Genomic DNA, 12,470 nt, shown 5'->3' on the forward strand with positions numbered 1-12,470 from the left:
GTAAGAAGCATTTCAAGGTCCTGGAGTGGCCTAGCCAGTCTCCAGATCTCAACCCCATAGAAAATCTTTGGAGGGAGTTGAAAGTCCGTGTTGCCCAGCGACAGCCCCAAAACATCACTGCTCTAGAGGAGATCTGCATGGAGGAATGGGCCAAAATACCAGCAACAGTGTGTGAAAACCTTGTGAAGACTTACAGAAAACGTTTGACCTGTGTCATTGCCAACAAAGGGTATATAACAAAGTATTGAGAAACTTTTGTTATTGACCAAAGACTTATTTTCCACCATAATTTGCAAATAAATTCATAAAAAATCCTACAATGTGATTTTCTGGATTTTTTTTCCTCATTTTGTCTGTCATCGTTGACATGTACCTATGATGAAAATTACAGGCCTCTCTCATCTTTTTAAGTGGGAGAACTTGCACAATTGGTGGCTGACTAAATACTTTTTTCCCCCACTGTATATAATACATTGAAAATAGAAAAATACCCCTCCCCATGTAAGAAAAGCGGTATTTCTGCGCCTCAAAAGTCACCATATTCTCTATATAGTGCACTACTTTTGACCAGGACCCTATACTGCACTATATAAGGAATAGGGTGCCATTTGGGATGCACACTATATACATTAACTTACTAATAGGGTCTCTTGAAAGAACAGGATCCGATGGGACACTGGGAAGTCCCATTCCAGCTGCATTGATTGCGGTCACACGGAACTGGTAGATTGCTCCCTCCTGCAGACCAGTGATCTCATACTCCTGACCCAGGGGCATGACCCTGATTTGGTCGCGGTTCACTTTGGTCCAGCGCTTAGCCGTGGTCTCTTTACGCTCCAGCCAGTAACCACTAACTGGAGATCCACCATCGTATTTTGGCTCATTCCAGATGATCACCATAGACTCAAGAGTCACGTCTTCCACTAAGGGCTTCTCAACTTGGCCAGGGACAGCTGTTGAGAGGAACCATTTAGAAGTTGGTTAGAAGAAATACTGTATATCCACGGTGACATTGACTTAAAAAGTGCTGATAATACAATAGTACATTCAACTTACTGAAGAGATTCCTTGCTTTCTCGTGTTCGCTGTACAGCGGTGGTCCAACTCCATATTTGTTCTGAGCCATGACACGGAACTCATACTCATGGCCCTCAGTCAGCCTCTGAACTGTATAGAGGCCTTCTTTGGGGTCGTCGGAAACGTGCACCCATGACTTTCTGTTTTCCTCACGCTTCTCAATGACATAGTTTGTCACCTTGGAGCCACCGTCATCTCTAGGTGGTTTCCATGCAAGTGTTATCCTCTCGGCAAACACCTCTTTGAATTCGATTGGCCCGACAGGTACGCCAGGTCGTCCTGAGTTGAAGAAGAAAAGGAGGAAATGGTGTCATATTTCACCACAATCTAGAGGACTAACCAAACAGAAATAAATAAATACATTCAGGGAGAGATTCCTCACCTAGGACAGTGAGTTTGATGTCCTTAGAGGCTTTGCCCAGACTGTTGCTAGCAGTGATAGTGTACAGGGAGCTGTCGTCTCTCTTGGACTGCTGGATCAGCAGGGTACATTTGTTATCAACGACCAGCTTGTTGACATGCTGATCATATTGCACTACAGCCTTGTCTTCAGGCTTGGCAATGGGAGCCTTCTGCCATATGAGGGAGGGGAATGGACAGCCATGGATCCTAGCCACAATATGGACGTCTAGTCCCTCTTCACCTTCCATATGTTCCTTCAGTTCAATGGTAGGAGCACCTAAACAATTGAGGATGGAGTCAGTACAAGTCATTCAACGTTTTTATCTTCTTAACTGTGCTTTTTACTTACATGTCTGGTCCTTGATGATGATTGGTCCAGCGGTGGCAGATGATCTGCTTGGGCCGGCCTCATTCACAGCCTTGACGCGGAACTCATACTCTCCGCCATTTTTCAGATCTTCAATGATGAAGATGGTTTCCTCAACGTTACGCTTGTTACACTGCTTCCATGTCTCCTTCTCCGGGCCGCTGGTGTCCCAACTCAAGCGCTCAATTATGTAGTGCTTCACAGGAGAACCACCGTTGTTCTTAGGTGGCACCCATGTCAGGGTCACTGTATCCTTGGTGACCAAATTGACCTTGACATGGGTTGGGGGATCAGGTATGTCTGAAAATGGGAATAAAGAATGGGTATATAAATGGGAACTTATTAGTAAGGTGTACACTGTGCAACCTACATTTCACAGACACTTTTATTCCAAATGAGGACTACTATGAGGACATTCTAATTTGTTAGTAATTAATTTCTAACTTACAGATGGGGTCTCTTGCCCTAGCAGACTCAGTGGTCTCAGTTAAAGGTCCCATTCCCAGACGGTTCTCTGCCCGCACACGGAACACATACTCCTGTCCCTCCAAGAGTCCCTCCACAACGTAGGCCTGGCTGAAACAGCACTGGTTTACTATGGTCCAGGCCTTTCCTGTCACATTCTTCTTCTCAATGAAGTAACTCTTGATCCTCTCGCCACCGTCGTTAGCAGGCAGTTTCCAGATCAGCCTCATGGTAGCTCTTGTGATGTCGGTCACTTTGAGCTCTCTAGGAGCACCAGGCACATCTGAAAACAGAAGTCCAACAGATGTTAATACGTCTTATATGGGATACGTGTTGTGTTTCTTATAAATGTTTTATGTCTTAATAAATAATATACTTTTGGATATGAGCCTTTATTAGTATTTTTTACAATGTAAAGGTGTCTAGCCTTTCCAACATTAATTGTTTTTATCACTTACCGAGAACATTGACTCTGACGTTGACATGTTTCTGTCCAGCCTTGTTCTTAGCTGTGATGGTGTATCGTCCAGAGTGGGTCCTCAAGCACACAGGTACAGTGATGTTTGAGGTAGTATCAGTAGATTCAAGCTAAACAAAGGAAATTAACTAATTACTCCTGGTAAGAAAGTTCAAATCGGCACAGTTATACATCAAGGTCAGACAATGTGATTATTTTACTACTTATAACAAGGGTTATGTGTTACTTCCTCTCTCCTTGATGTATGGTAGCTGTATCTGTACTATGCCTTACCTCTGAGTCAACTGGAAGGACATGAAGGCGATTCTTCTTGTGGGTCTTTGCTGGTCCAGTGAATTCCCAGGTCACCTTAGGAACGGGACGTCCTTTGATGATGGCAGGGATTCTGAAGGAATGACCAGCCCGGATGCAGAGCAAATCTTCCACAACGCAATCGATATCGATTTTCGGCTCCACTGTGACATTAAAACAAACAACAATAAACTTGTGACTATTGGTTAATTGATGGATCATATGATACAGAACACACAAAAAATTGACTAATGGAGAAAATACAAAAATATAGTTTTGGAGTGAGGAAAACTTCACCCCAAAACTATCTTTTAGTATTTTCTCCATTAGTCCATTTTTTTGCATGTGTTCTGTATCATGTGATGCATCAATGAAGGTTTTTATCTTCAAAACTTGACTGCTGACTTGCAAAAAAACACATTTTTACATCTAAAATGGATGAGTAAGTAGGTCTAATTACCATGTACGTCCTCAATTAGGACTTCTGTCTTGGGACTTGGGTCAGACTCGCCGATGTCATTGACGGCTGTGACTCTGAACTTGTAGTGTTTCAGCTCTTTGAGACTTGGGACAGTGATCTCAGTGGTCTCATGCAGAGTCTCTAGATCAGTGATTCTGTTCCAGATAGAAGAGCCTTCATCCTGGATCTCAACAATGTAACCCTTGATGGGGCTTCCACCGTCTTTTTCTGGTGGAGACCATGTGAGGCTGACGCTGTGCTTGGTTTTGTCTGCAACCTCTGGTGGTGCTGGCATGCCGGGTTTCACTGTGGGGCACAGAGGGAAAACATCAAGGTCACCATCTCTGGTCATTACATGGTATCGCTGTGTCTGTCAATAGGGAACATACTGACATATTCTTCCAAACATTTTCCAAAGCAGCTAAATGAATAGTAATGTTAATTTTATTTCTATGAGTATACATATTGTAACCTGTTAAAAAAGGGAGAATGATACTTACTAAGAGGGTCCACTGCGTATGCAGGATCGGAAGGTCCACTGGGGGGTCCAATACCGGCAGTATTGACAGCCATGACACGGAACTCATACGCAGACCCCTCGATCATACGAACGACCTGGAACTCCCAGCGCTTAGGAGCACGCTTGGTCACCGGAGCCTTATTAACCCGGGCCCAATAAGACGAACCTTTCTCCCTCTTCTCCAGCCAGTAGCCAGAGATAGTGGATCCACCGTTGTCTCGTGGAGGGTCCCATGTCACAAGCATGGAGGACCTGGTGTGCTCTGCAATCTTTGGTTTCTCTGGAGGACCAGGAAGTCCGTACAGATCCTTGATGACGGCTGCCTCTGTCTCACAAGCATCACTCTGTCCATACCTGTTCTCTGCTCTCACTCTGAACTGGCACTGGCTACCGGTTTCCAGATTCCAAACCTTTGAAAAGGCATTTGGAAACATTTAGTTAATCATTAAACGATTCAATTAAGTCCACTATTAGCATTCATGGTACTGTCTCAACCTATTGCAAGCTATGTCACTGTTGTTTCCTTTGATATAGAGAGAGGCTGAAAAGATTTGGCATAGGATCCTCAAAAAGTTATACAGCTGCATCATCAAGAGCATCTTGACTGGCTGCATCACTGCTTTGTATGGCAAATGCTCCGCCTTTGAATGCAAAGCGCTACAGAGGGTGGTATGGACCCCGTACATCACTGGGGCCGAGCTCCCTGCCATCCAGGACCTCTATGACCTCTATATCAGGCAGTGTCAGAGGAAGGCCCGAAAAATTGCCAATGACTCCAGCCACCAAAGCCATAGACTGTTCACTCTGCTATCTTCCGGCAAACAGTACTGCAGCATCGGCTCTTGGACCAACAGGCTCAGAGACAGCTTCTACCCCCAAGCCATAAGTCTGCTAAATAGCCAGACTGCTAAATAGTCAATTAATGGTATCCAAACTATCTGCACTGACTAGATCTTGCACTGACCCTATGCACACTCACTAGACTATATACAGTGAGGGAAAAAAGTATTTGATCCCCTGCTGATTTTGTACGTTTGCCCACTGACAAAGAAATGATCAGTCTATAATTTTAATGGTAGGTTTATTTGAACAGTGAGAGACAGAATAACAACAAAAAAATCCAGAAAAACGCATGTAAAAATTTTTAGAAATTGATTTGCATTTTATTGAGGGAAATAAGTATTTGACCCCCTCTCAATCAGAAAGATTTCTGGCTCCCAGGTGTCTTTTATACAGGTAACGAGCTGAGATTAGGAGCACACTCTTAAAGGGAGTGCTCCTAATCTCAGTTTGTTACCTGTATAAAATAAACCTGTCCACAGAAGCAATAAATCAATCAGATTCCAAACTCTCCACCATGGCCAAGACCAAAGAGCTCTCCAAGGATGTCAGGGACAAGATTGTAGACCTACACAAGGCTGGAATGGGCTACAAGACCATCGCCAAGCAGCTTGGTGAGAAGGTGACAACAGTTGGTGCGATTATTCGCAAATGGAAGAAACACAAAATAACTGTCAATCTCCCTCGGCCTGGGGCTCAATGCAAGATCTCACCTTGTGGAGTTGCAATGATCATGAGAATGGTGAGGAATCAGCCCAGAACTACACGGGAGGATCTTGTCAATGATCTCAAGGCAGCTGGGACCATAGTCACCAAGAAAACAATTGGTAACACACTACGCCGTGAAGGACTGAAATCCTGCAGCGCCCGCAAGGTCCCCCCTGCTCAAGAAAGCACATATACAGGCCTGTCTGAAGTTTGCCAATGAACATCTGAATGATTCAGAGGAGAACTGTGTGAAAGTGTTGTGGTCAGATGAGACCAAAATCGAGCTCTTTGGCATCAACTCAACTCGTCGTGTTTGGAGGAGGAGGAATGCTGCCTATGACCCCAAGAACACCATCCCCACCGTCAAACATGGAGGTGGGAAACATTATGCTTTTGGGGTGTTTTTCTGCTAAGGGGACAGGACAACTTCACCGCATCAAAGGGACGATGGACGGGGCCATGTACTGTCAAATGTTGGGTGAGAACCTCCTTCCCTCAGCCAGGGCATTGACAATAGGTCGTGGATTGGTATTCCAGCATGACAATGATCCAAAACGCACGGCCAAGGCAACAAAGGAGTGGCTCAAGATGAAGCACATTAAGGTCCTGGAGTGGCCTAGCCAGTCTCCAGACCTTAATCCCATAGAAAATCTGTGGAGGGAGCTGAAGGTTTGAGTTCCCAAACGTCAGCCTCGAAACCTTAATGACTTGGAGAAGATCTGCAAAGAGGAGTGGGACAAAATCCCTCCTGAGATGTGTGCAAACCTGGTGGCCAACTACAAGAAACGTCTGACCTCTGTGATTGCCAACAAGGGTTGCCACCAAGTACTAAGTCATGTTTTGCAGAGGGGTCAAATACTTATTTCCCTCATTAAAATGCAAATCAATTTATAACATTTTTGACATGCGTTTTTCTGGATTTTTTTGTTGTTATTCTGTCTCTCACTGTTCAAATAAACCTACCATTAAAATTATAGACTGATCATGTCTTTGTCAGTGGGTAAACATACAAATCAGCAGGGGATCAAATACTTTTTTCCCTCACTGTATACAGTACATACCATATACACACTCACTCACACACGCTACATTGACACTCCCACACAAAACCCACACACATACACTACATATACTGTGTACAAAACATTAAGAACACCTTCCTAATATTGAGTTACAGCCTCCCCTTTTGCCCTCAGAACAGCCTCAATTCGTTGGGGCATGGACTCTACAAGGAGTCGAAAGCACTCCACAGGGTCAAAAGCGCTCCAATGCTTCCCACAGTTGTGTCAAGTTGGCTGGATGTCCTTTGGGTGGTGGACCATTCTTGATACACTTGGGAAACTGTTGAGAGTGAAAAACCCAGCAGCATTGCAGTTCTTGACACAAACCGGTGCGCCTGGCACCTACTACCATACCCCGTTCAAAGGCACTTAAATATTTTGTCTTGTCCATTCACCCTCTGAATGGCACACAATTGTCTCAAGGCTTAAAAATCATTTTTTAACCTATCTCCTCCCCTTCATCTATACTGATCGACCCTGCTGGTCATCTATGAACGTTTGAACATCTTGGCCTTAATGGCCATGTACTGTCATAATCTCCACCCGGCACAGCCAGAAGGGCACTGGCCACCCCTCAGAGCCTGGTTCCTCTCTAGGTTTCTTCCTAGGTTTCTGCCTTTCTAGGGAGTTTTTCCTAGCCACCGTGCTTCTACATCAGCATTGCTTGCTGTTTGGGGTTTTAGGCTGGGTTTGTATATAGCACTGCTGATATAAAAAGGGCTTTATAAATACATTTGATTGATTGATTGATCGAAGTGGATTTAACAAATTACATCAATAAGGGATCATAACTTTTACCTGGATTCACCTGGTCAGTCTATGTAATGGAAAGAGCAGGTGTTAATAACGCAGTGTACACACACACACATAACACACACGCATACCGACACAACAAATATATATACACTCGGGCTCCCGAGTCTAAGGCACTGCATCTCAGTGCTTGAGGTGTCACTACAGACCCCCTGGTTCGATTCCAGGCTGTATCACAACCGGCCGTGATTGGGAGTCCCATAGGGCGGCGCACAATTGGCCCAGCATCGTCTGGGTTTGGCCGGTGTAGGCCGTCATTGAAAATAAGAATTTGTTCTTAACTGACTTGCCTAGTTAAATAAAGGTAAAATAAAATATAAATACATACACGTTACACACACGCACTCACACACTTTACACATCATTTGCTGCTGCTACTCTGTTCTGTAGCCCTTTCCTGAAGTCAAATGACCAAATCGCCCCCTCTAGTGGCCTCATGGGTGTAATTGTATTAATATTTTTCATAATTCCATAATTAATAAAAAAACAGTTTTGTTATATTTCAGTCTTCTGTGATGTATATAAAGTATAACATTGGGATGCAAACTCAAAATTGATTCAATTTCAACTCTATAGCTGATATGGTACAGGTGTCTTTTTAAGCCCATAACCATGTGTGTGATGTGTGTACTTTTGTTTCAAAGTAGATTTGTTGAAGACTACCAAGAAACACTCTGTGTGACCCTGGTTTAGCCCACTGCAGTAAAAGGTTATTTTACTCTTATTATTATCTATCGTGATGACTAGTCACTTTATCCTGCCTTCATGTACATATCTACCTCAAATACCTTGTACCTCTGCACATTGATCTGGTACTGGTACTCCCTGTATATACAGTGAGGGGAAAAGGTATTTGATCCCCTGCTGATTTTGTACGTTTGCCCACGGACAAAGACATGATCAGTCTATAATCTTAATGGTAGGTTTATTTGAACAGTGAGAGACAGAATAAGAACCACAAAATCCAGAAAAACGCATGTCAAGAATGTTATAAATTGATTTGCATTTTAATGAGGGAAATAAGTATTTGACCCCTCTGCAAAAGATGACTTAGTACTTGGTGGCAAAACCCTTGTTGGCAATCACAGAGGTCAGACGTTTCTTGTAGTTGGCCACCAGGTTTGCACACATCTCAGGAGGGATTTTGTCCCACTCCTCTTTGCAGATCTTCTCCAAGTCATTAAGGTTTCGAGCGTGATGCCAAAGAGCTCGATTTTGGTCTCATCTGACCACAACACTTTCACCCAGTTCTCCTCTGAATCATGCAGATGTTCATTGGCAAACTTCAGACGGGCCTGTATATGTGCTTTCTTGAGCAGGGGGACCTTGCGGGCGCTGCAGGATTTCAGTCCTTCACGGCGTAGTGTGTTACCAATTGTTTTCTTGGTGACTATGGTCCCAGCTGCCTTGAGATCATTGACAAGATCCTCCCGTGTAGTTCTGGGCTGATTCCTCACCGTTCTCATGATCATTGCAACTCCACGAGCTGAGATCTTGCATGGAGCCCCAGGCCGAGGGAGATTGACAGTTATTTTGTGTTTCTTCCATTTGCGAATAATCGCACCAACTGTTGTCACCTTCTCACCAAGCTGCTTGGCGATGGTCTTGTAGCCCATTCCAGCCTTGTGTAGGTCTACAATCTTGTCCCTGACATCCTTGGAGAGCTCTTTGGTCTTGGCCATGGTGGAGAGTTTGGAATCTGATTGATTGATTGCTTCTGTGGACAGGTGTCTTTTATACAGGTAACAAGCTGAGATTAGGAGCACTCCCTTTAAGAGTGTGCTCCTAATCTCAGCTCGTTACCTGTATAAAAGACACCTGGGAGCCAGAAATCTTTCTGATTGACATGGGGTCAAATACTTATTTCCCTCATTAAAATGCAAATCAATTTATAACATTTATAACAGTTTTTCTGGATTTTTTTGTTGTTATTCAGTCTCTCACTGTTCAAATAAACCTACCATTAAAATTATAGACTGATCATTTCTTTGTCAGTGGGCAAACGTACAAAATCAGCAGGGGATCAAATACTTTTTTCCCTCACTGTAGCTCTATTCTTGTTTATTTTTTTTTATTCCTCTTGTGTTACAATTACATTTTTTAACTCTGCATCGTTGGGAAGGGCTCGTAAGCAAGAATTTCATGGTAAAGTCTACACTAGTTGTATTCGGTGCATGTGACAAATACAATTTTATTTGAGACAACATGTTATATGCCTCAATATAAGACATTATAAAGGTCCATACAGTAGAGGTCTTCACAGGACCAAAAATGTGAAAATGGACTGGGGCATTCATACCCGGACCCTACCTAAATATATACATTTTTAAAAGATAGAGACTTGGTCCGAACAGACCTAACCAGACCTGACCCCGGTCGGGTCCAGACCCGGTCCAATCTGAGTGAGGGAAGCAGCAGAAAAGCTTCTTTTTTTTTGCTACGTTATTAACCAGAGTTGGTCTCGGGTATTCGGGTACAGTTGGAGCAGTGAAGACCTCTACCATACATGCTTAAGGCCTGTTATGAAGCGTTATACCGGCAGGTTTTAACTAAAGTGTTACCAAATGTTATATTCAATTGGTTTCATGTTTTCACACATATACTGACCCCGAATCGTTTCTCAATGATGCTGTTAGTGATCACCGTCCATACAGGAATGGGTCTAGGCTCAGGCTTAGGCTTAGGCTCCTCATCCTCAGAATCCTCATATTCTTCTTCAGGTTCCTCCTCAGGAAGAATGTCCAGCTTCTCAACAATGTAGTTAGTGAGCTCACTTCCTCCATCGTCCTCTGGCGCATCCCAGGTTAGCTGGCAGGACTCAGCCTTGATGTTACCAATATTCACATTCCTTGGTGGCAGAGGATGGTCTGTGAACAACAATTAGATGAAAAAGAGGTCAGACTACAGTCAGTCAACTACAATATCTTCCTTTTGCTAATTTGTATGTACTTTTTCTTGCAGAAAAGTAGTCCCGTGTAGCTCAGTTGGTAGAGCATGGCGCTTGCAACGCCAGGGTTGTGGGTTCGATTCCCACAGGGGACCAGTATGAAAAATTGTATGCACTCACTAGTTGTAAGTCGCTCTGGATAAGAGCGTCTGCTAAATGACTAAAATGTAAAAAAGTGAGCTAATGGCTTTGACTATACTGATTCATGCTCACACTTTCCAGAAAATGAAGAAAAACTAAATATACATAATATCAGACCACTTACCTAGCACCTTAACCTTGATGGTGTGACTAGCTGACCCAAGACGGTTGGAGGCAGTCACTGTAAAGATGCCTTTGTCCAGTCTTGCTGCTGCAGGGATACTGAGCTTGGTATTGCACTGCATTCTGTTGATCTCCTTGGTGTCCATCAACAGAGTCTCAGTGGGCTCTGCAATAATCACCTCATCCTTCAACCATTCAACCTTGGGCATTGGAAGACCAGTCACCTCAGCAGGGATTTCAATAGGCTCTCCCTTCTTGACGGTGATGGCATCCCCCTTGAAGGTCTTCAACATCCTCACAGTAGGAGGAACTGAAATAGAAGGAGCAACTCGGTGACAAGTTTATTAAATTGAATTCAATGTGTTTACTATTTTAGCATATGGGGAAAAAAACACGAACATAGAACTAGGAGGACTTACCTTCATCATCTTGAATGACAATGGTGAGTGGAATGCCAGGTTCACTTGGTCCAGTCAAATTGACAGCTTTGACACGGAACTCATACATAAACAGCTCCTCAAGGTTCTCAACGGTCATGAAGAGGTCCTTGCACATCTCTGTGTTACAAGGCTCAAACGCTGGGGCATCATGCTTCTTCTTCTCAACAAAGTAGCCCAAGATTGGACTGCCTCCATCATTGCGGGGAGGTCTCCAGGCAAGGCTGATGGAAGTCTTTGTCCTCTCAGTGTAGTGGAACCTCTCAGGTGAAGTTGGTGGAGCTTCAATTAAAATATAGTGATTGACTTCTATTAATGATCTGATCTGCACAGAAAAACATTCTCATGACGCAACAAAATGGAGACATTACCTTTGGGATCCACTGCAGCAATAGGGCCCAGATCAACGGGAGGGCCACAGCCAAACTTGTTCTTCGCCACGACCCGGAAGATGTACTCCTGTCCTTCAACAATACCCACAATCTCACACTTAGATGAGGGTGTCTCGATGGGCTGTCTCCATGTGTGCATCTTGGGATCCCTTCTCTCAATGATGAAGCCAGTCAGATCACTTCCACCATCGTCATCAGGATCGGACCAGTTCAGAATCATCAGCTTCCTGGTTACCACCACAGGCTTCAGGTCCAGCACAGGCCCGGGAACATCTGACAGAAGATAAGTCAAAGTGTTACATCCAAGTAAAACAACATGTGAGTAAGTTAGTAAATAGCTTTGTCTGAGCCAGAATTGGCCATAGAGCAGGAGCCTATCTCCTGTATCTATACGGTGAGGCAGCTTGAAGTTCAACCCTGTACAGGGTGCTAGTCTATTGCAGGGCAACAACATGTAAGGTGAAACATTATTATTATTTGGATAGTCCCCAATAGATGGTTTATAGATGTTCCACTAACTATTAACAAACTATTCAACTAACTATCCACTAACTATCCTATCTTTACGTCATCAAAGTACAACCAAATGTGAAATATGCTGAAAACATTCTAGTGATGTCATATAGCTAATACAGAATCCATCAAAAATACTTACCCATGACTTCAACCCTTGTCCATGTAGACTTGATTCCACTGCTGTTCCTGGCACTGATCTGGTATTTGCCAGGATCCTTTCTTGTGGCAGCCTTGATTCTGAGAATGCTTTCCTTTCCAACATTTTCTATCTCAACGTGGTCTTTGTCCGGTGGACCGTCATCTTTGGTCCATTTGATATCTGGAGGAGGTCTACCAGTGACCAGGGCAGGCAGAATCAGTGGCTCCCCAGCTCTGATCATTACGCCGTTCCTCACAGTGAGATCCAGCTCCACCACTGGAGCCTCTGTAGAC

At 43.9% G+C, this 12,470-nt stretch overlaps 1 pseudogene; it reads right to left on the reverse strand.

Moving 5' to 3' along the window:
• LOC121554847 overlaps positions 1-12,470 on the reverse strand; it is a 198,640-nt pseudogene that overhangs the window by 59,804 nt on the left and 126,366 nt on the right.

The sequence above is a fragment of the Coregonus clupeaformis genome, chromosome 40 (assembly GCF_020615455.1).
Source record: "Coregonus clupeaformis isolate EN_2021a chromosome 40, ASM2061545v1, whole genome shotgun sequence".
Taxonomy (NCBI): Eukaryota; Metazoa; Chordata; class Actinopteri; order Salmoniformes; family Salmonidae; genus Coregonus; species Coregonus clupeaformis.